Consider the following 21,161-nt stretch of genomic DNA (forward strand, 5'->3'; position numbering starts at 1 on the left):
CGCAGTCTCAGCTCCAGGCCGTCGCCCCAGCTCCGGGTCCCGCAGTCTCCGCTCTGGGCCGCTGCCCCAGCTCAGGGTCCCACAGTCTCCGCCCCGGGCCGCCGCCCCAGCTCCGGGTCCCGCAGTCTCCGCGGGTCCCGCAGTCTCCGCTCAGGGCAGCCGCCCCAGCCCGAGGCCGCTGCCCCAGCTCCCGGTCCCGCAGTCTCAGCTCCGAGCCCCGCTGCATCAGCTCCAGGCCGCCGCCGAAAGCCAGAACGCCGCACCAGCATGTCGGGCCACTGCTGCCTCAGCCCCGAAGACGGCCAGCCTCTCGTTGGTGAGTCCTGGCTGGCTATTCCTCCGGTGCCTCGGGGTCAGTCGTAGGCTGGAGGTCGCCAGCTCCGCCATTAGGCCTCAGCGCAGACGGAGGCAGTGAAGCGGGATAGACACGAAAACGTCGCATTCCACCGAAGGGGGAGACAGAGAACATGTTTCACCCCCTCCCCCCCCCCCCCCCCCCACAACACAACCCAACAAACTAAAACTTAACCAAAACAAGACAAAAAACAACAGAAAAAAGCAAAGACAGGCTAACAGCGCCGCCACTCCAGGTGTGGTCTCACTAGGGCCCTGTACAATTACAGGAGGACTTTTTAGCTCCTATACTCATCTCCCCTTGTTATGAAGGCCACGTGCCATTCTCTTTCTTCACTGCCAACTGTACCTGCATGCTTACTTTGAGAGACTGATGAACAAGGACCGCCCAGATAACGTTGTACTTCTCCTTTTCCCAACTTGACATCATTTAGATAATAACCTGCCATCCTGTTTTGCCAGCAAAGTGTATAACCTCACATTTATCCACATTAAACTGCATCTGCCATGCATCTGCTCACTCACCCAACCTGTCCAAGTACCCCCATAACATCCTCCTCACAGTTCACACTGCTAACCAGCATTGTGTCATCTGCAAATTTGCTAATGTTACTATTAATCCGTTCATCCAACTCATTAATATATATTGAAACTAGCTGCGGTCCAAGCACCGAGCCTTGTGGTACACCACTAGTCACTGCCTGCCATTTTGAAAGGGACCCGTGAATTCATATTCTCTGTTTCCTGTCTGATAACCAATTCTCTATCGATGTCAGCACCCTACACCTAATTCCATGTGCTCTAATTTTGACCACTAATCTCCTACGTGGGACCTCATCAAATGCTTTTTTCAAACTCCAGGTACACTAAGTCCACTGGCTCTCCTTTGCCCACTATCCTGGTTATATCCTCAAAAATTTTCAGAAGATTAGTCAAGCATTGGTCGGACCGATCCTGCTACTGCTATCCAAATGTGCCGCTATTTCATCTCTTATTATTGACTCCAGCTTCTTCGCCACCACCGACGTCAAGCTAACATGTCTATAATTCCCTGTTTTCTCTCGGACCCGTCTTAAAGAGTGGGATAACATTATCTACCCTCTATTCCACAGGAACTGATCCTGAATTTATCGAACTTTGGAAATTGATCACCAATGTGCGCACGATTTCTAGATCCACTTCCTTAAGTACCCTTGGACGCAGACCATCAGGCCATGGGATTTATCAGTCTTCAATCCCACCAGTCTTCCCAACATCATTTCCTGCCGAACGCGAATCTCCTTCAGTTCCTCCGCCAACCTGGAACCTCTGGCCACTAGTACGCCAGAAAGATTGTTTGTGTCCTCCTTCGAGAAGACGGATCCAAAGCCCCTGTTCAACTCATTTGCCATTTCCTTGGTCAACATAATAAATTCACCCTTTTCAGTCTTCAAGGGTCCAAATTTAGCCTTAACTAGTTTTATTTCCTCTTCACATTCATGAAGTGGCTTTACTAACCTCGTTTACATTCTTGGTTGCCTTAAATTTCGTACCTCATCTTTTCTCCCAGTATAGCCGTATTAGTTATATTATATTGCTCTTTAAAAGTTACCCAATCCTCTGGCTTTCTGCTCATCTTTGGTAAATTATATTTCTTCTATTTCATTTTTATACTCTCCCTGACTTCCCTTGTCAGCCATGGTCGCCCATTAATCCACTTGGAATCTTTCATCCTCTTTGGAGTGAACCGACACTGCAGTTTCTGTATTATTCCCATAAATACATGGCATTGTTGTTCCACTGTCATACCCGATAGGGTATGTTTCCTGTCTTTCCAGATATAAACATTTCCTCTGAAACAAAATAACCCGGTGTACTTCACTTCAGATTGCCTCGCTGTAACTTTGCCAGTGTTATTCTTTTGCAGAACTCAATGATTCTAAATCAGAGTTAAGAACTTTAGGTGAGCAAACTACTTTTCACGTGATTTTTATTATCTTGTCCATTTTGAACACTGTAGTAGTCCCAAGGTACATAATGGTTGTTTGCATAATTAATAGCGTCTTTAGGCTAGACATTCACTGTTGGGTTGATTGACTGATATATTAACACCACATTATCACGTCACAAAACATAGTAAAATGCTTCGTTTTGCATACCATACACAAAATATGCAATGCGCCGCCACACATAAGGCGCCAACCAAGTTAAACGTGTTCAGTGCAATCACTTAAGTTCCCGGCACACTCCATCCCCGGCGACGCGCTCGATGATCTCTCGGCGCCCCCAGCCCCCTTGCATGATCTCGGCGGCCCTCACGCCCCACCCCCCAACAACGCCGGATCCCTATTAGATTTCACGGCACCCACCGCGGGCTCGGCCGACGTCTGTCACCTACTGCATGTCCGGTGGATGTCCGGCTCCCACAGTGAACCCGTCCGACCTCCAGAACTCACCGCGGGTTCATCCGACTTCTGGCCCTCCGCTCAGTACTCTCTGTGAAGGCACCACAGCGCTGTTCTGGAGCTTCCTTCCGCCCATCTCGCTTCTCAACTGCGTCTCTCTCTGTTCGACAGCCCATATTACTCTCTGACCGCACATCTCGCACTCCGATGGCCCACTTCGCTCCTAGACCACCCGGCTCGCTCTCTGACGGCCACCTCGCTCTCGGGTGATTTCTCGCGGGTCCCTGCTCGCTCTCGCCGCACAGGTTCCGCCGACGCCCGCGGCGGGCGAACTGCGTGGTCCGATGTCCGTGGCGGGAGAGCCGTGCCAATCGTAGGGCTTGACCCCGTTCGCGGGAGCACTCCATGTCGCGCTGTTCGGTGGGAAACGTTCTGGGTTTCCTGGTCAGCGTGGCTTTGTGCTGCGTCGTTATTACCAGGGAATGATGCATTATAACTTAGAATCATTACTGAACGTGATTCGTGGGTCCCGGCAATTTTTAAAGTCAGGTTTGCCATCACACCCGATGACAAAATGTAGACGGATTGATGCGCAAATGTGAAAATAACCGCCATTGGCAAACGTTTTAATTTGATCAGACAATTATCATAGTTCGCAATACCATTGTCCAAGCTAAGCACTGAATTGATTAATCACACAGCACTATTTTGCTTTTTTGATCACGTGCAGAACAAAACCTATCTGAAAGGGATGCAGGTAGGTATGCTGCGATATGCCGATTTGTCAAAGTGATTTGACATTTTCCATTACATCATACATCCATAACACAAACATTCATCTATAAAAGAATGTGATATCTATTTTATTTTCTATACAAAACTGAAACTCTGATCTTGTTATCTTCCGGTTTTATTTGACGAACAATGCTTGGCGATATCGCTACTATTTTTCGCCAGTTCACTCATCGTTCTCCTGTGCCGCGAGTGCACCAAGTTTTGTTCCGATCGGTTGATGGTCGTAAAGGTTAGCGAGGTTTAACAATCTTAAAAACCACGCGTGCACAATCGATATCTTCTCCTGTCAGTCAACTCCGGGCGGATTAGTCTGTTCCCCTGTCACTCCCCGGGACGGTCTCGCCCTTTCTGCGCCATCGCGTCTATACTGGAGCTGAGGGTGGCCGGCGGAGGTTTCCAACCAGAATTTCGGAGGGATCCAAAGAAAAAGCCCCTCCACGTCCCCACAACCACCCGCCCCCACAAACCCCCTGCTTCGATTCGTCCTCACACTTGCCATTATTGGATTTATTTGGGAAGCTATAGCTGGAACGGATGTATAACTACAAAGTGTTAGCACGATATATGTTAAAGAATAAAGGTTGAGGCAACATAACTTATTTTTTTACAACAATCTTAAAGTATCAGAAAATCAAGGAATTAAAACGCGATAAAATTTATCAAATTTAGAGCAGGCAGGAAGGGAGAAATTGAACGTTGCACCACTCCAAAGTGAAAGCGTCACAATTAATTTTTCTGCAAAACGTACGACACGTAGAATTCGCACAGGGTTTACTCTCGCTCCAAGTCTAAAAATAAACGAACCAAAATGTACATCACTGAAACTGGAACTAACGTGGGCGATAACTTTCCTTCAAGTAAGGACCAACGATTATAAAAGAGAGTGGCACATTTTTAAACGATCACAAATAACTCTGCAGAGTAATTTCCTTTGGGGCGGCAAAGTTGCAGAGTTGAATGAGCTATTGTCTGACAGCGCCAGAGGCACTGGTTCGATCCTAACCTTGGCTACGAAATGTATGGATTTTGCACGTGCTCCCTGTTTCCACTTGGGTTTCCCACGGGTGCCAAGTTTACATCCTACATCCAAATGTCGTGCAGGTTTTTAAGGTTATTTACACTCGGTACATTTCCATTGGCGTGTAGCGCGTAGATTCGAAATTGGGATAACATGGAACAAATGTAAATGGGTGATCGATGATCGTCGTGGACTCGATGAGACGATGGGTCTTTTTTCATGCTGCATCTTCTTATTCATTTCAATCCATTGGTTAAAATTGGCCAAAAATACCTCTGTGTACAATGGAAAGGACATGTTTGACAAGTGACGGTAATCTATGCAATGATATGGGTGGTGCCTGGAATTGTTTTTTCCTTCCACGTTCATTTGACGTTTGACTTGGGGCTACTGATGAGCTAATGAATTAATACTAAATATTAATTGCAGATTAAATAATTTTCTGTTGCAAATTCAATAGCGAATTGTAAGTGAGAAAAAGAAAACATATCTTCTCTGCAAAATATTTGAACTGAATGTCCCTTAAAAATATAGAGATTCGAAAGTACGAAAAGACACTAAAGGAGTCCGGTGAGTTTATTGGTTTCTTATGTATTCATAACTTGTAACTTACTGTCACGTGTTTTGTGTGTGTGGTTCTGGTCAACTTAGTATCATAACATTTCGCCTATCAATTTAATGCCAACGTTTTTGCTCATCCCCACTGACGTCGTTAATGTTACACGTTCGTCATTCCTGTCCTTGCGAAGACCGTGCGGGGATGGGGCGTCGAAAGACGAGAAGCCGAAGCCAAGAAGTGGAAGCCAAGATACCGAATGGAAACGACGCGGACAAGCCAAATAACCGAACGGACACGATGCCGAAAAGATAAATAACCGAATCTATGCGACATCGAAACGCAAATTAACCTGACGGACACAACGCCTAAAAGCCAAATTACCGAATATTATCAATGGAATACATTCCACCTATCTTTTCCAGAAAAGTAACCAGCAGTTAACTCCCAATAGTACCTTAGTAGCATATGTAAAATACTTTAAACAGTATGAAGTTCCAGCTGATTTCTTCACAATATTTGATACTGTGCCAACAAACATTGTTGTGCATGATGTGAGACGGACATCATGTATCATTGTTAATGGTTCCAGGCACATATCAAATTACGTAAATATAATACACGGTGTACTATCCATTTTTTTATTCCACTATATATTAATTTATTCTTTTTTGAATGTATGTGTTTACCTATTCATCTTTTCATCGATTTCTTTATTTATTATAATTACCATTTTGTCTCCTTATTTATGTATACATCAATTGTCTGTCTATCTATTTATTCATTTGTCTATATGTCTATGTATCCACTTATTTATTGATTGATATTTATTTATATATTAATCTATCTATTTATCTGCAATTTTCCAATATATTTATTCATCCGCCTATATATGTATTTCCCAATCTATTTATTTATTTATTTATTTATTTACTTATTTGTTTATTTATTAATCAATCTATTTATTTATTTATTTATTTATTTATTGGGATTTGCTTATTTACCTATTTATCTGTTAACGTTATTTATGTATCTTTTTTTAATGAAATACCTAATGATTTATTGGTTATCTATCTGTTTATTTATTTGATTAACTATCTGTAAAGGTATCTATTTATTTATTCATCTCGTTATTTATTGATATGTGTGTTCATTTATTCGTCATTTATTTATTAGTAAATCACTCCTCTATTTATTTATCTATTTATTTGTTTGTCTATTTATTTCTCTCTTCACCTTTTTATTTATATATCACTGGTTTTATTTATTTATTCATCTATTTATTCATTTATTCATCAATCTATATATTTATCTATGTATCTATTTATTTATGTATCTATTGATGTATTGATATAGATTTATTTTTATCTCTTTATTTAATGATTTATTTATTGATCTATCTTGTCATTTACCTATTTATTTATTTACTTGGCTGTCTGCTTACTTATCTACATATCGATCAATATATCGATATATCTATTTTTAATCTACATTTATATATATTTATTATCTATCTATCTATCTATCTATCTATCTATCTATCTATCTATCTATCTATCTATCTATCTATCTATCTATCTATCTATCTATGCTTTTATTTGGTTAGCTATAATTGAGCAATCTATTCATTTAGTCGTATACCTGTCTAACTGTTTATTGATTCATTTGACTATTTATATATTTATTTATGTATTTATGTCTGTATATCTGTTTAAATGTATGTAATTAGCTATCTGCTAATGTATTTGTCTGCCTATTTATTCATTTATTTATCTGTCTATTTATGTATTTATTTATTTACTCACATATTATTCATTGATTTGTTTAGTGTGTCTGTCTGTCTGTCTGTCTGTCTGTCTGTCTGTCTGTCTGTCTGTCTGTCTGTCTGTCTGTCTGTCTGTCTGTCTGTCTGTCTGTCTGTCTGTCCATCTGTTTATTTATTGATTTGCCTTTTTATTTATCTGTCAATTCATCTAGGTATTTGTTCATGTATTGATCTATGTGTCTGTTTATTCATCTATTTTATATGTATTTATTTATCTGTTTATTTTAGTTTAGAGATACTGCGCGGAAACAGGCCATTTGGCCCACCGCGTCCAAGACTACCAGCGATCCCTGCATGTTAACATTCTCCGACACACATTAGTGATATTTTCGCATTTGCCAAGCCAATTTTCATGGAAATCTGTACGTCTTTGGAGTGTTTATTCATTCAACAATATTGTTTATCAACTTACTTATTTGTTTGCTGATGTATTAGATGTTTGTTTATTTGTCCGTTAATTGTATTATATATTTATTATTATTTACGAAGAGTAAAATCAATAGTTTTTTTCGACAAAAAGATGAAACTCGTTTTTATCACATTTAAGCATTTCAAATGTTTTGCTCATTGATGATGTACACAGGTTGCTGAAAACTAAAAGTAGCTTAACATTTGTCAACTCTGAATTCACATATATAAAACTGAAAACTTACTGGACTCCTTGCTTTGTATTGCCCATTTCCTAAAGCCTGAATCATAACATATTATTATTCAGAAACTCCAGACTAATTTACAGTGCAATAGTGTTACATCAATACATTACTCCAAAATTAATTGAAATTGTTCTCTTATACCCATCACTTAACAGAAAAGAAGCTGAAAGATAAAGTTAGAGGTGTGTGAATTTAGGAATTTTTTTTGTATCTGCTGATATTGTGCACACCTCTATTACCGGTTGATGTTAACATAGCGACGATAATGATGTGATAATTCTAAGTGCAAATTTTTTTTTGTCTGCTTCACTTCGACAATAAGACAAGTGGAACCATGGAAAATTGAATATCGGGAATTTATCAGAGGAAGCGATAAACCTGAATTAGGAATGTATCAACTCATGAAAGAGTATTGATAGTTGGCCATATTAACAGATACACAACAGATTGTCAACTGGCCTGGTCTCCAAATAAAACCAGGGCAGGTGAACTCACATAAAATAATGCTTAGTATGCACTCTCAGTCAACCCAAACATGACTTGAAATGTGCAAATAATTTTTGTGAGGGATATGATTAGTCTCAAATCCCATTGCATTTTGCACCTTCGTGTAGTTATCCAGAGGATGTGTGCGATATATTGGCAAGGTTCAAGGTTCAAGATTCACGGTTCACATTTATTCTTCACATGCACCAATTAAGGTACAGTTAAATGAGTTACCATGTGGCCATACAATTTAAAAGAACACATTGCACAATAGATTTTTACATAAACATTCAGCACAGTGTTCCTCACCGTGATGGAAGACAAAAAAGTTAAATTTATCTTCGTGCTTTTTCACCCGTGGTCGGGGTCCTTGACCCTCCGTGGTCGCCGCTACGGACGTCCAGATGTGCAAGCCCTCTCTTTGGGATGATCGAAATACCGACGTCGGGATAGATCGAACACATTCCGCGGCTTGGAGTTCCTGAATCGTCCAATTCCTTACCGTAGACCGCAGCTTTAGGACGGTATAGGCCGCAGGCCGGCGGTCGGGGCACTTCTCCGGCGATCCCCGGCAAAGATCGCCCCGCTCCGCGATGGGACGTTCACGCTTCGCCGCTGCTGAAGCTCTGGGTCCGACTCCGGGAATGACCGCACCATTCCAAGTTGTTAGGCCACGTGGGAGGCGAAGGAGCGACAAGAAAAAAAATCGCATCTCCGTGGAGGTGGGTGACTGAAAACGGTTTTCCCCTATCCACCCCTCCTCGCCCACCCCCCACACAAGACATACCGAGAGACACTAAAACATAAATTTGGACATCCAAGAAAACAACAACAAAAAGTCGAAATGACGAACCCCCGCTGGCGAGGCAGGAGAGGCAGGAGAGGCAGCCGACGCGCAACGCCACCCGATGCCGATTACATGAAATAATCCCGGCCATTACAATATGTTGTCAAGGTTCAGCGCTACTTAATTCTGTACAATAACAAAATGTGTGTTTGGGTAATGCGTGTGTAGTATTTGTGGCCAGAGGGAACACCGATACATTGGTTGCATAATGTTCGTATTCACGACCTTAATAGCTTACAATGGGAAAACGCTGCGGATTTGGGAGCAATCGGCTCATGCGCAGGAAACACGCGATGTCACAGGGTGAACGTGCAAGTGTTTCTTTGTGGGTATAACTATCTGGAAATTGCTGCACATTAATTAAACATTTGTCAATCGTGTTCTTCACGTACACATCGCCCGTTTTTAGCATCACATGCACTGAAAGCCTGTGGCATCTGCACCTTGAGGTCGCGGGGCTTCATGGGACTGATACATCATTTGATTAAGATCTGAACCGGTACTAAATATTATCGGTTTTACGACTAGGACAATCATTAGTGTAATTTTGCCCTTTCACGTATCATACATGGTCATACATAGCATTCGACAATGGGATCGGCCTTACCCTTACTGGCAGTTTTCTCCACCTCGTTATCTCATTTGCTCCTGGGTGTTCCTGTTGCCGAAAAAAAACCGTGATGCAAACTGTCAAACAGCTCTCGATCGTTCACCTGTTGAGGTGCAAGAGAGTATCCGTCGAAATACATAATCTCTTCAATCTTCAATGGAAGCAATGTCGTCCTTAGGCTTTCTTGATGATTGATTCAGTGTGCTGGGACCAGGACTATATTCACATGTATGCACGCCTTTGACACTTTTTCCACCACCGTCCCTTCGAAGAAGAGACGTTTATTGATCGCAGTCTCAAAGAAGAGTTTTGACCCGAACCGTCATGCATTCCTTCTCTCCAGAGATGCTACCGGTCCCGCTGAGTCCGTCGAGCATTTTGTGTCTATCTGAAATCTTCTTGGCCCCGCTCTAGGTGTAGAAGTGGGGGTGGATACGGAACGCAACGGCCGTGAGCCCCAGGCTGATCTCGACGATCGTTTGCCTGCTCATACTGCTGTTGGAGGTGATACATTGCGTCGCGGCAGGGTCTTGAGCCTGTGCCACTTTGGCCGTCAGTTACGGGACAGGCGGTGGCGCGCGAAGATTTCGTTCGCTACAATATTTCGGAGCTCCGCGCGATATCGCGCACAACTCCATACCTCTCCGCGCTTCTTAGTGGGACCGGCCCCGCCATGCCACACGATGACCGTGCGCCTCAACGCGACGACGAGGTCGCGTAATTTGCGTGCCAAGGACACGTAAGTGGGACAGGGCCTTTAGGTTCCTCTATTTCTCAATTGAAATGAAGAGAGTTGTATCGTAATGGCTTATTTTCATCTTCAGATACTCCCTGGACTATTAAGCTCATACAGCACTTTGCAGTCCGCTCATTATTCAAACAACTGTACTATCTTGATTCCGATGGATATATTTCATATCAAAGTACGTGTATTTATGAATTATATCCGTGTAGACAGGTGACTTTTTGGCCGATAGGTATCGCGTTACTGTAACTATGTAGTTTGCTGTAGGATCTAAATACATAAAAACGCAAGCAGTTTGTTATCAGTCTCCGGTAATCTGGTGCATTCTTGGGAAAAGTTTATATATTAAAATCAGTGAGCGATCATAACAGGTGTTCAAAATTTTTCCAGAATTTGAAGATCTTCATCAGAAATGCAGTAAGTAGTAACGTTGCAGTTTTAGCATGTGTCTGCTCCGTTTCGCTACATCCTAAATTATTTTATGTTGCACTGAATTAGCTGTCTAAAAGTTAGTTTGCAACATTTCATCGCACACGTGTGCTCACAAAAGGCATATTGGTCTCACTCACCAAATATATTTAAAACGTATCCTAGCATGTGGGTTTAAGTTTATTATTCACCTTTATCTGCAGACAATAATAATGTTCACAATCATAATCTCCCACAAAATAGTTACACATAATTTAAATATTATTTTCCATGCATGTGCACCACTGTAGTTCCCAGATATTTTAAAACGACGCGTTACAAAGGATATTGATATGAGTTAATGTTATATTCATTCGGGCATCCACGGCAACTAACTTGTTCGATTATGTGGACGTGTTGTGGTTGTTCAATACAAGCGGCTTTCGTTGTCCTTTCATAAAAGGAACACAATATTGCATAAGGAAAGCATTTAACACAGTGTTTTCTGTCACCGTGGAAATGCTCGTCAAACCCTCGTAATAAACGATAACAGCTGAAACGCAAATCATATCATTGATATCAATTAATCCACTTCTCTGATACGAGTGGAACACGCCAAAATCGTAATACACGGGTGTGGTGTTCCGTGTGAGTCATTTTATGGCATTGTTTCGATAAAATAAATGAAATATAATGATCTGCGTTATAACATTCTATAGAGCAGGCCGATCCCACTTACCGTCGCGATGGTGACAATTATATCGCCACACATGACGGCGCTGTTTTATTCATCAATTTAAATTTGACAGCAAATACATATTCCTTCACTTTCAGAAACAGACCTCGAGCAAAAAGTTTCAAGTAATCGAAACACTTACTCAGAGTAATATATGATTCATATGTCGATATGTCTTTCGGATATATTAATATCTGGCCACTTCCTCTAACCGATATGTTCCCTCTGATGCTTCATTAATCTCGCACACCGAATTAACATGTGGATGGTTATATTTATTCGTCACTTTAAAATGTCCTTCGTGTCTAAAGGTGGGCTACAATTATTGGTAATTTAGAGGGAGTGTTGTTTCAGAGAGCATATTATGTCACGAGCTAATTAATCGCTGGAAATATGTATTGCTCTATACTATAAATTATAAATGCACATTATTAATACCATATAACAATATAATGGTTTTTAGATCGTAAACTGGCAGAGACCAATATTTAGCATATATTGATGTCTTACTTAGTGAAGACAGATCCAAAGTAGTTATTCAATTGGTCTGCCATGTCCTTGTTCCCCATGACCAATTCACCGATCGAAGGTCGAAGGTTGAAGGGATCCCGAGAAAAGGATATAAAATGATGAGGCGCATTGGTAACACAGAATGTTAGATATTTTATTTTAGCGTGCACATGAAAAAATCGAGTTGGGGTAGCTTTGAAGTCTTTAAGGTGAGAATGTAATTTTTAAAGCAGTTATGCCGAACATATTTTTTCAGATAATGTTTAGTGGCGGGAATGGCCTACTAGTGATGGAGTCAGATTACATAGTGGTACTTATCAGTAGGTGGCTTTTAGACAAGCGCAACTATCTTCATGAAAGTGATCAATATGACAGGCGGAGGAGAGTAGTTTAATTTTGGCATCAAGTTCTGCAAATGTATCGTGTGCAGAAGGGCCCACCCTTGAGCTTACTGCTCCATGTTCTATGTTCTAATGTTTCCTTATACGGGCAGTGACGTTTTCATAATCCCAGAAGAAAGGACACACGTTAACCTTTTTTCATTATTGCGATATGGGCATTGAACCGATAGCGGTAACAATTTGCGAGCCAGAAATAAGGTCCGACATAAATACTCTGCATTACAGAATATAAACGATTGTTGCATGTTTTCAGAAATGGAGGAACTCCACAAGAAAACCAGAGAATTAGGTGAGTTTGCTGTTAAACTCAGAAACATATCACGATGTTGGGAAGATGCTGGAGTCAATTATATGAAATAGCGATACATTTGGATAGTAATAGCAGGATCGGTCCGAGTCAGCATGGATTTACGAAGGGGAAATCTTGCTTGGCTAATCTTCTTGAATTTTTTGAAGATGTAACTAGGAAATTGGACAAGGGAGAGCCAGTGGATGAAGTGTGCCTGGACTTTCAGAAAGCATTTGATAAGGTCCCACATAGGAGATTAGTGGGTAAAATTAGGGCACATGGTATTGGGGGTAGAGTGCTGACATGGATAGAGAAGTGGTTGGCAGACAGGCAACAAAGAGTAGGGATTAACGGGTCCCTTTCAGAATGGCAGGCAGTGACTAGTGGGGTGCCGCAAGGCTCGGTGCAGGGACCGCAGCTATTAACAATATACATCAATGATTTGCATGAAGGGATTCAATGTAACATTAGCAAATTTGCAGATGACACAAAGCTGGGTGGCAGTGTGAACTGTGAGGAGGATACTATGAGAATGCAAGGTGACTTGGACAGGTTGGGAGAGTGGGCAAATGCATGGCATATGAAGTTTAATGCGGTGAAATGTGAGGTTATCCACTTTGGTGAGAAAAACAGGCAGGCAGATTACTATCTAAAGGACATAAATTGGTAAAAGGGGAAGTACAACTCGGGGTCCTTGTACATCTGTCTATGAAAGTAAGCATGCGGGTGCAGCAGGCAGTGAAGAAAGCGAATGGGATGTTGGCCTATGTAACAAGAGGAATCGAATATAGGAGCAAAGAGATCCTTCTGCAGTTTTACAGAGCCCTAGTGAGACCATACCTGGAGTATTGTGTGCAGTTTTGGCCCCCTAATTTGAGGAAGGACATTCTTGCTATTGAGGGAGTGCAGCGTAGGTTTACAAGGTTAATTCCCGGGATGGTGGGACTGTCATATGCTGAGAGAATGGAGCAGCTGTGCTTGTACACTCTGGAGTTTAGAAGGGTGAGATGGGGATCTCATTGAAACGTATAAGATTGTTAAGGGCTTTGGCAGGAACCAAGTTCCCGATGTTGGGGGAATCCAGAATCAGGGGCCACCGTTCAGGAGTAAGCCATTTAGAACGGAGACGAGGAAACACTTTTTCTCACAGAGTGTGGTGAGTCTGTGGAATTCTCCGCCTCAGGTGAAGAGAGAGCTAGATAGGGCTCTTAAATATAGCGGAGTCAGGGGATATGGGGAGAAGGCAGGAACGGGGTACTGATTGGGGATGATCAGCCATGATCAAATTCAATGGCGGTGCTGGCTCGAAGGGCCAAATGTCCTAGCCCTGCACCTATTGTCTATTGTCTATTGTCTATTGACTATTGTCTATAGTCTATTTGTTTCAGTTAACCATCGGGTAAAATACATCGATAAAACACAGCTTTCTTCACCATACCCATGATATATTCGGAAACAATTGTGGAAATGTTAAGAGACATGTTTCAATGATGAAACGATTGTTTGTTTTCTTTCGTGTGGGGAGCACACCGTGATTACGATAGCACTGAGGAAAGACAGATTTGCTAAGTGTTTGTCGAGGGAATAACGGAGAATACCTAAGTAAGTATTCTGTACGCTCTATTACTGCAGAAATTATGTGTTTGGCTCATGATTTGAGCATCCAGCCATTGCACATTTGCGTCGTGCTACTATTTGTGTTATACGCTAAACTGCTCTTGTTTATCTACCAAACAAATAAACATTTTATACGCATATACTTTTATATATGTTATATATTTTCTCCCGTATCGCAGATAAAGCAAAGAAGGGTACGTTTCCAATTTGGCACGCGTGCAAAATAGAAACACTGGACATAACATTTATATATACATACACGTGTCAGAAGACTAGAATGTCACCGAAAACATTCATTTATACACAGGAACAACCTGGTCGAAATATCCCCAACTTTTCTTTTCGTATGTGCATGGAAATATACTATGACCAGAACTGTACATCATTATGAAAAAATACATTCTTAATTGTTCTTGTTGAAACGAATTTGCGGCAGTCTTCCCAATAATGGACTGGAAAAGTTTAAACTGACTAACTTCATGCTGTTCTTCAGCTTTCCTGATTCTTCATTCAATAGACGTAGGCATGACAGATGTCAACGTAACCATGCCCATCATAAGTAGGGTGAACCTAGAAAATAAGGACGAACCGTAGGGCACAGCAGATTAAAACATATATGTAATATATGCAGCAGGTTTAAACATGTTGATTATTAATACTATCTGCACACTTTAGTTTCAGCCGGTTCTTCCTCTTCAATAATCCTTCATATTCTGTGTTTTTCTATAGCTAGATAATAATGTTCAGTTATATAACCATATAACAATATAACAATTACAGCACGGAAACAGGCCATCTCGACCCTTCTAGTCTGTGCCGAACACGTATTCCCCCCTAGTTCCATACACCTGCGTTCAGACCATAACGTTCAAAGCATTCCTTTCCCGTCCATATAACTATCCAATTTTTTTTTAATTATAAAAACGAACCTGCCTCCACCACCTTCACTGGAAGCTCATTCCACACAGCCACCACTCTCTGAGTAAAGAAGTTCCCCCTCATGTTACCCCTAAACGTCTGTCCCTTAATTCTCAAGTCGTGTCCCCTTGTTTGAATCTTCCCTACTCTCAGTGGGAAAAGCTTATCCACGTCAACTCTGTCTATCCCTCTCATCATTTTAAAGACCTCTATCAAGTCCCCCCTTAACCTTCTGCGCTCCAAATAATAAAGCCCTAACTTGTTCAACCTTTCTCTGTAACTTAGTCGCTGAAACCCAGGCAACATTCTAGTAAATCTCCTCTGTACTCTCTCTATTTTGTTGACATCCTTCCTATAATTAGGCGACCGAAATTGTACACCATACTCCAAAATTGGCCTCACCAATGCCTTGTACAATTTTAACATTACATCCCAACTTCTATACTCAATGCTCTGATTTATAAAGGCCAACACATCAAAAGCTTTCTTTACCACCCTATCTACATGAGATTCCACTTTCAGGGAACTGTGCACAGTTATTCCTAGATCCCTCTGTTCACCTGCATTCTTCAGTTCCCTACCATTTACCATGCACGTCCTATTTTGATTTGTCCTGCCAAGATGTAGCACCTCACACTTATCAGCATTAAACTCCATCTGCCATCTTTCAGCCCACTCTTCCAACTGGCATAAATCTCTCTGTAGACTTTGAAAATCTACTCCATTATCCACAAACCACCTATCTTAGTATCATCTGCATACTTAATAATCCAATTTACCACACCATCATCCAGATCATTGATGTACATGCGAAACACCAGTGGACCCAACACAGATCCCTGTGGCACCCCACTAGTCACTGGCCTCCAACCTGACGAACAATCATCCACCATTACTCTCTGGCATCTCCCATTCAGCCACTGTTGAATCCATCTTGCTACTCCACCATTAATACCCAACCATTGAACTTTCTTAACCAACCTTCCGCGAGGAACCTTGTCAAAAGCCTTATTGAAGTCCATATATACAACATCCACTGCTTTACCCTCATTAATTTCCCGAGTAACCTCTTCAAAAAATTCAAGAAGATTAGTCAAACATGACCTTCCAGGCACAAATCCATGTTGACTGTTCCTAATCAGGAACATGCAATTCGCTGTCAGGAATGCATGATTGTATGCGCTAGCAGACATTTTTATTTACATATTCTGTGCGGGGATTGACGTCAAACCCAAATAAAGTATATAGAAAGCCAACTTTGCGTAGAATGTTTAGGATAGAATTCTAATTCATAGTGGCAGTCAGTGAGCATTAAAGACGAACGAGAGCGTGATCGAATCATCTGTGTCTTACAAATATGTTTGGCAGAATTAAGCGAGTACCAAGATACGCAGGAAAATTTAGGTAAGGACATGCCTAACATTTGATTACATTTTCAAGAGTATTATTTGTTGCGGAATATCCGCAGTTGAGTTCTAATCAAGGGCCCGGAACCAAAATCGCTAATCTCCTCTTTCTACAGATGACTTTTTTTGTGTAGGGGGTGTGTGGCTGTCGATATGTACAAATCCAGGAATAAAAAAAATACATTCTTCAAGTGGGATGCGCCATATATTGTGGCGTTTCAGCACAAGTCCAGCACGATAGCTATGCGGAACTGGACACTAAATTATATAGCATACGTATGCCTGTACACCAACCTTATACGTTAATTCCTGCGTTGTCGTCTGCTATCCAAAAGCCGCTTTAATCCTACTATATTGTCTTCTCCAACCAGCACTTGCAGCACTTTCAGGCATTTTCCACTATGCGTTTTCAAGTATTCGACATTTGAACCACCGGTAACCTTATGACTGCCTATCTTAGCAGTCCCTCTTCGAAATGTGTAAACTCCCGAATCTCCATCGGCCTCTCACTTTCCTGGGAAAGTAATCTGAATTTGTCCGAACGCCCCACGTAGATAATTCCTTGTATTTCAGGCATAATCATGGTATCCTCTTTATGCACCATCTCCAAGTCCACAATTTTCAATGAACATGGTGACCAGAATTGCGCACAATACTCCACATGTATCAGGATCAAAGCTTTATAAAACTGCAGCACGACATCCTGACCTTATAGTAAATGTCCCCACTGAAGAAGATAAGAAAACACTAGGCCTTCTTTTCTATTTTTGTGTGTTGCTACCTTCAGAAAGGTTTAAGTGTCTGTACCTCAATGTTCTTATGGATCTCAAGACTAACTATATATATTTCACATCGCCATAACCGCACCTCACGATTATCTGCTTTCCGTGGAAGTCTATCGATCCTCCCACATTCTTGCACCATATCGGTATCGTGCTGTGTCATTTGACAGACTTCTGCACTGCTCATAACTTCACCAACTTTGATGTTATCTACGATCTGATTAATCAACCTATTATCCTTTTCGTTCAAGTAATTTTAAACATCGCGAACAGCAGATGTGCAAGCAATGGTTCTTGTGGAACACGAATATTCACTGACCTCCAGCAGACATGAAACACTTCCTCCACTGCAATCTGTCTTAGATGGGCAGGCTAGCCGTCATCCCAACTAAAATTTCGCCTTAATTAAAAGCCCCCGAATCGTCTGGCAATACACCACCAGGGACTATATAAAATACTTACTCAAATTCCCGCAGGCAGAATCCAATCAATTCATTTTCTTCCAAATCGTAACTGTCTCTATCGCTAAGGTGCTTCTGCAATGTATTTCCAGCCATTGCTTTGAGGCCCACAGTGTTGTAATGTCTTGGATTGCCTCTATTTCACTTCTGTAAACAAAGGAAATAATGGCTACCTTTCAGACTTTCGGGGCCTCGTATATAGCTGGAAAAGAGGACCTGGAACTGAAACGAGGGTCTTCGACTTTGCCACAGTAAAACCCTCTATTACTTCTATAACTATGATGGCATGTTGCCCTATTCATTTAATGCTCTTTACGTGATCAACACCGCCTCCTTCATTATTTGCGGAATACCATTAGTATATCTTAAATACTGATCAAACTATCCTACTTGTCGTCCTCTTTGGTAACGGCCGAAGCAAAGTACCTCGCATACACCCTTCAACTCCAAACCTATATTTCGTTTACCCTTGAGTGGGTCTACAATCTTCCTTATTGTCGACTTATTTTAATATACGTCTAATATACATTGTAATTGTCGTTCATTCGACTTGCTAATTACATTTCATGGCGAAGTTTGGCCCTTCGAGTTCCGTCCTGGACCTCTTTCCTGTTATCTTTAAATATGTCAAAACCCCTATTTGGTTTCGTCTTGCTGAACCGCACATGTGACCTTTCTTACCTTGCTATCTTTCCCCACACCCCTTCTTTACACGATCATGCCGCGACTGAAAATTGAGCAACACAGCTCGTATGTGTTCAACTGACTCCCACATGTTGGACTGCATTTAGACGCCTGGCAGCAATACCATATAATTCAATTTCAGAGTAGTTTGGAAGTCATATCACGTTCTCTGGTTGAAATGTCTCTCAAACGATGTAATGCGCAACCGTTTGTCAAGAGCGAACGGCTTCATGCACTGGCGATGCTCATAAAGTGATCCGTAGGTTACTTTGCTGGATGAATGCTGCTCATCCGCACTGTGCGCACCCTGTAGTTGGGGTAACCAACATTTTTAATGGAAGTTCTGCTTCAGCTATTAGAGACGTTTAGCTGACGAGTGAAGAAAACTCAGAATGCAAAATAGCAGCAGACCCCCCCCCCCCCCCCACCCCCACAAACATGCTCTGCCACTTAATAAGATGGCAGTAATTTTGCATTTTTTCTCATCCCTTGTAACTTATTATTCATTAATCCATGCCTCTAGAAATCCCACTACATATATTAAACACATATGCCACACAGCCACACATTCCACCTAGCAATCCAGTCCGGGTTTTGGGCATCATGTGTGCTGTACCATTGACAGCCTTGATAGCCTGTCGTTTAGTTATTGCGGTTTTAGAACGTAAGCTGATCCGATATGCACAGCTGTGTATGATGCTCGCTCCTTGAAATCTCAATAAAATACTTATCGTTCACTCTAGACTTTGTAATGGATCTCTTACAAACAACGACCTTACATCTTATCTGGTTCAATCTACTTAAATGTCCCTCTCTCAAAATCTATCAGATTCACTTCGACCATGCCTAATTTGACTCACAGGGAGTCCCGCACATTTCAGATAACAGACGAATTATTTTTGTTTAACCAGTTATGACCATACCCACATAATTTGGATGTAACTGTGGCAAGCTGTGCAATAATGCGTCTCTCTATGACTAGTTTGAAAAGGCTATAGTTGTTATTTTATCTAAAGTACACGTATCATCAGAATTAACATATAATTTGTTCAAATATGACTAAATGCTCATCGCCTCGTCTACAATCATTGGCAAAATATATTGATTGCATTAGAATGTAAACATCTCATTATCTTTCAACAAAGATCAAGATAACGAATTATTTACCATGTCAATTCTACATTCTATCCCCCCCCCCCCACTCCCCCCCCCCCCCCTCACCTCTCGTCCATCCCCTCGACCACGCTTGGATTTGGTTGACAGAGCAAAAGCTTAAAACAAGGGATGAAGGTAATAGTATTTTTTTAACAATGACTGTCGTAGCAATCTAAGGATGTCTAATTGTTACACAATTTTCGGTAAATGCACTATGAAGTGTGATTAAACAGAAACAAATGCATAACTTTTATGTGGTGCACCATCCCCAGATGGGAAATTGGTTTTAACCGTTGGTGAAATATAACCGAGAAAGCTTTTTAAGATAGCTGCTGGTGTTTATTGACAGTAACATCTGGGGTGCGTCATGTTCTGGGAACAGTTTGCCCAGCTAAAAACCTGCACTATATGCTGTTTTGCTTCAGAGATCGCCGAGTTGCAGCATAAAAACAGTAAGTGTTTTGTCTCCTCGGAGCGTCCGTACTACACCATGCATACATATTTGGAAATAATATCTCGAAGGTCAATTCGCAGATTCAATTAACATACACTATTTCTAATGTGATGAATTATAGCAGCTCATATCCGAATTGCCAAAAGAGGAGGTATTAGTGGGTCATGGCTCATTAAGGTGCATACATACCGTGGACTTACTGACTGCAACCTGGAAACCAGATTGAAGTTCAAGAACAAATTGACGATGTAACAACAGAGATCTGTAAATACTTGCACCATATTTAAAGTTCCACGAGGGTGGACGATAGCTAAGTTGTCACATACTTGTGGAGTGTTATGTCCTTTGATCGGAGCAAACAGACAGTGGAATGCCGCTGTTATTAATTCTGTGTAAATGTTGAATGGTAAGGTACATTGGGGATTTGGATGACATACTGGTTAACATTATAGTGTAATTTCTGTTTACGCCAACATAGGTATCATAGATGAAGAATATCTAAGATTATGTCAGATCAGTTGAGAAAATGACCAAGGGATGCCAATTCAATAAAATATGAATTATCCCACTTTGATCTGCGAATTCAGCAAGGATGATATTGTAACTTATGGAGCCTGGGTATGATAGAGAAAGAAGGAGTATAAATAAGTGGCGAGTCACTTGGACAGGATGCCAAGACACGAATATCCTATTTTGGAGACATGTTGAGTTGGAATGTGCGCTCATTATGATGCAGTTATATAGGTCAGCGGTGGGACCAGTCATGGCCTACATGGAGCACGGCTTCTCTTCGCTCAAATATAGAAAGATGTTATTAATTTAGAAAGCGTGTGGATAAAAATCACTATGTTGGGACATGGGCTTGAAGGTTTAAGCTAGAGGGACACATTGAATAGTTTGGTAGCATGAGAGTATCGTTGTTGATGTGCAATATCGTGACGGGCATTCATAACATACATTCCTTAAGTAGAGAGCATAGTCATACGATGGAAGGCATGAGGTTTAAGAACGACAACAGGGGTTACGTTCAGCCAAAGAGTAGACAGTAACTGGAATGAACCACCAGA

General features: G+C 41.4%; 4 long non-coding RNA genes across 4 annotated transcripts in view; all 4 read left to right on the top strand.

The window, feature by feature from the left end:
- LOC129708758 (uncharacterized) overlaps positions 1–21,161 on the top strand; it is a 121,943-nt gene that overhangs the window by 40,651 nt on the left and 60,131 nt on the right. The window lies entirely within an intron of this gene.
- On the top strand, positions 2,265–7,767 carry LOC129708761 (uncharacterized). Its single transcript, XR_008725410.1, has 4 exons — positions 2,265–2,296; positions 3,469–3,495; positions 5,086–5,121; positions 7,741–7,767. It is a non-coding gene; the product is annotated as an uncharacterized LOC129708761 (long non-coding RNA).
- LOC129708763 (uncharacterized) lies at positions 10,662–15,028 on the top strand. The gene is made up of 3 exons (XR_008725412.1): positions 10,662–10,690; positions 11,516–11,542; positions 12,582–15,028. It is a non-coding gene; the product is annotated as an uncharacterized LOC129708763 (long non-coding RNA).
- LOC129708760 (uncharacterized) lies at positions 16,520–20,092 on the top strand. Its single transcript, XR_008725409.1, has 3 exons — positions 16,520–16,556; positions 19,749–19,775; positions 20,066–20,092. It is a non-coding gene; the product is annotated as an uncharacterized LOC129708760 (long non-coding RNA).

This window comes from Leucoraja erinacea, chromosome 24 (assembly GCF_028641065.1).
Source record: "Leucoraja erinacea ecotype New England chromosome 24, Leri_hhj_1, whole genome shotgun sequence".
Classification (NCBI taxonomy): Eukaryota; Metazoa; Chordata; class Chondrichthyes; order Rajiformes; family Rajidae; genus Leucoraja; species Leucoraja erinaceus.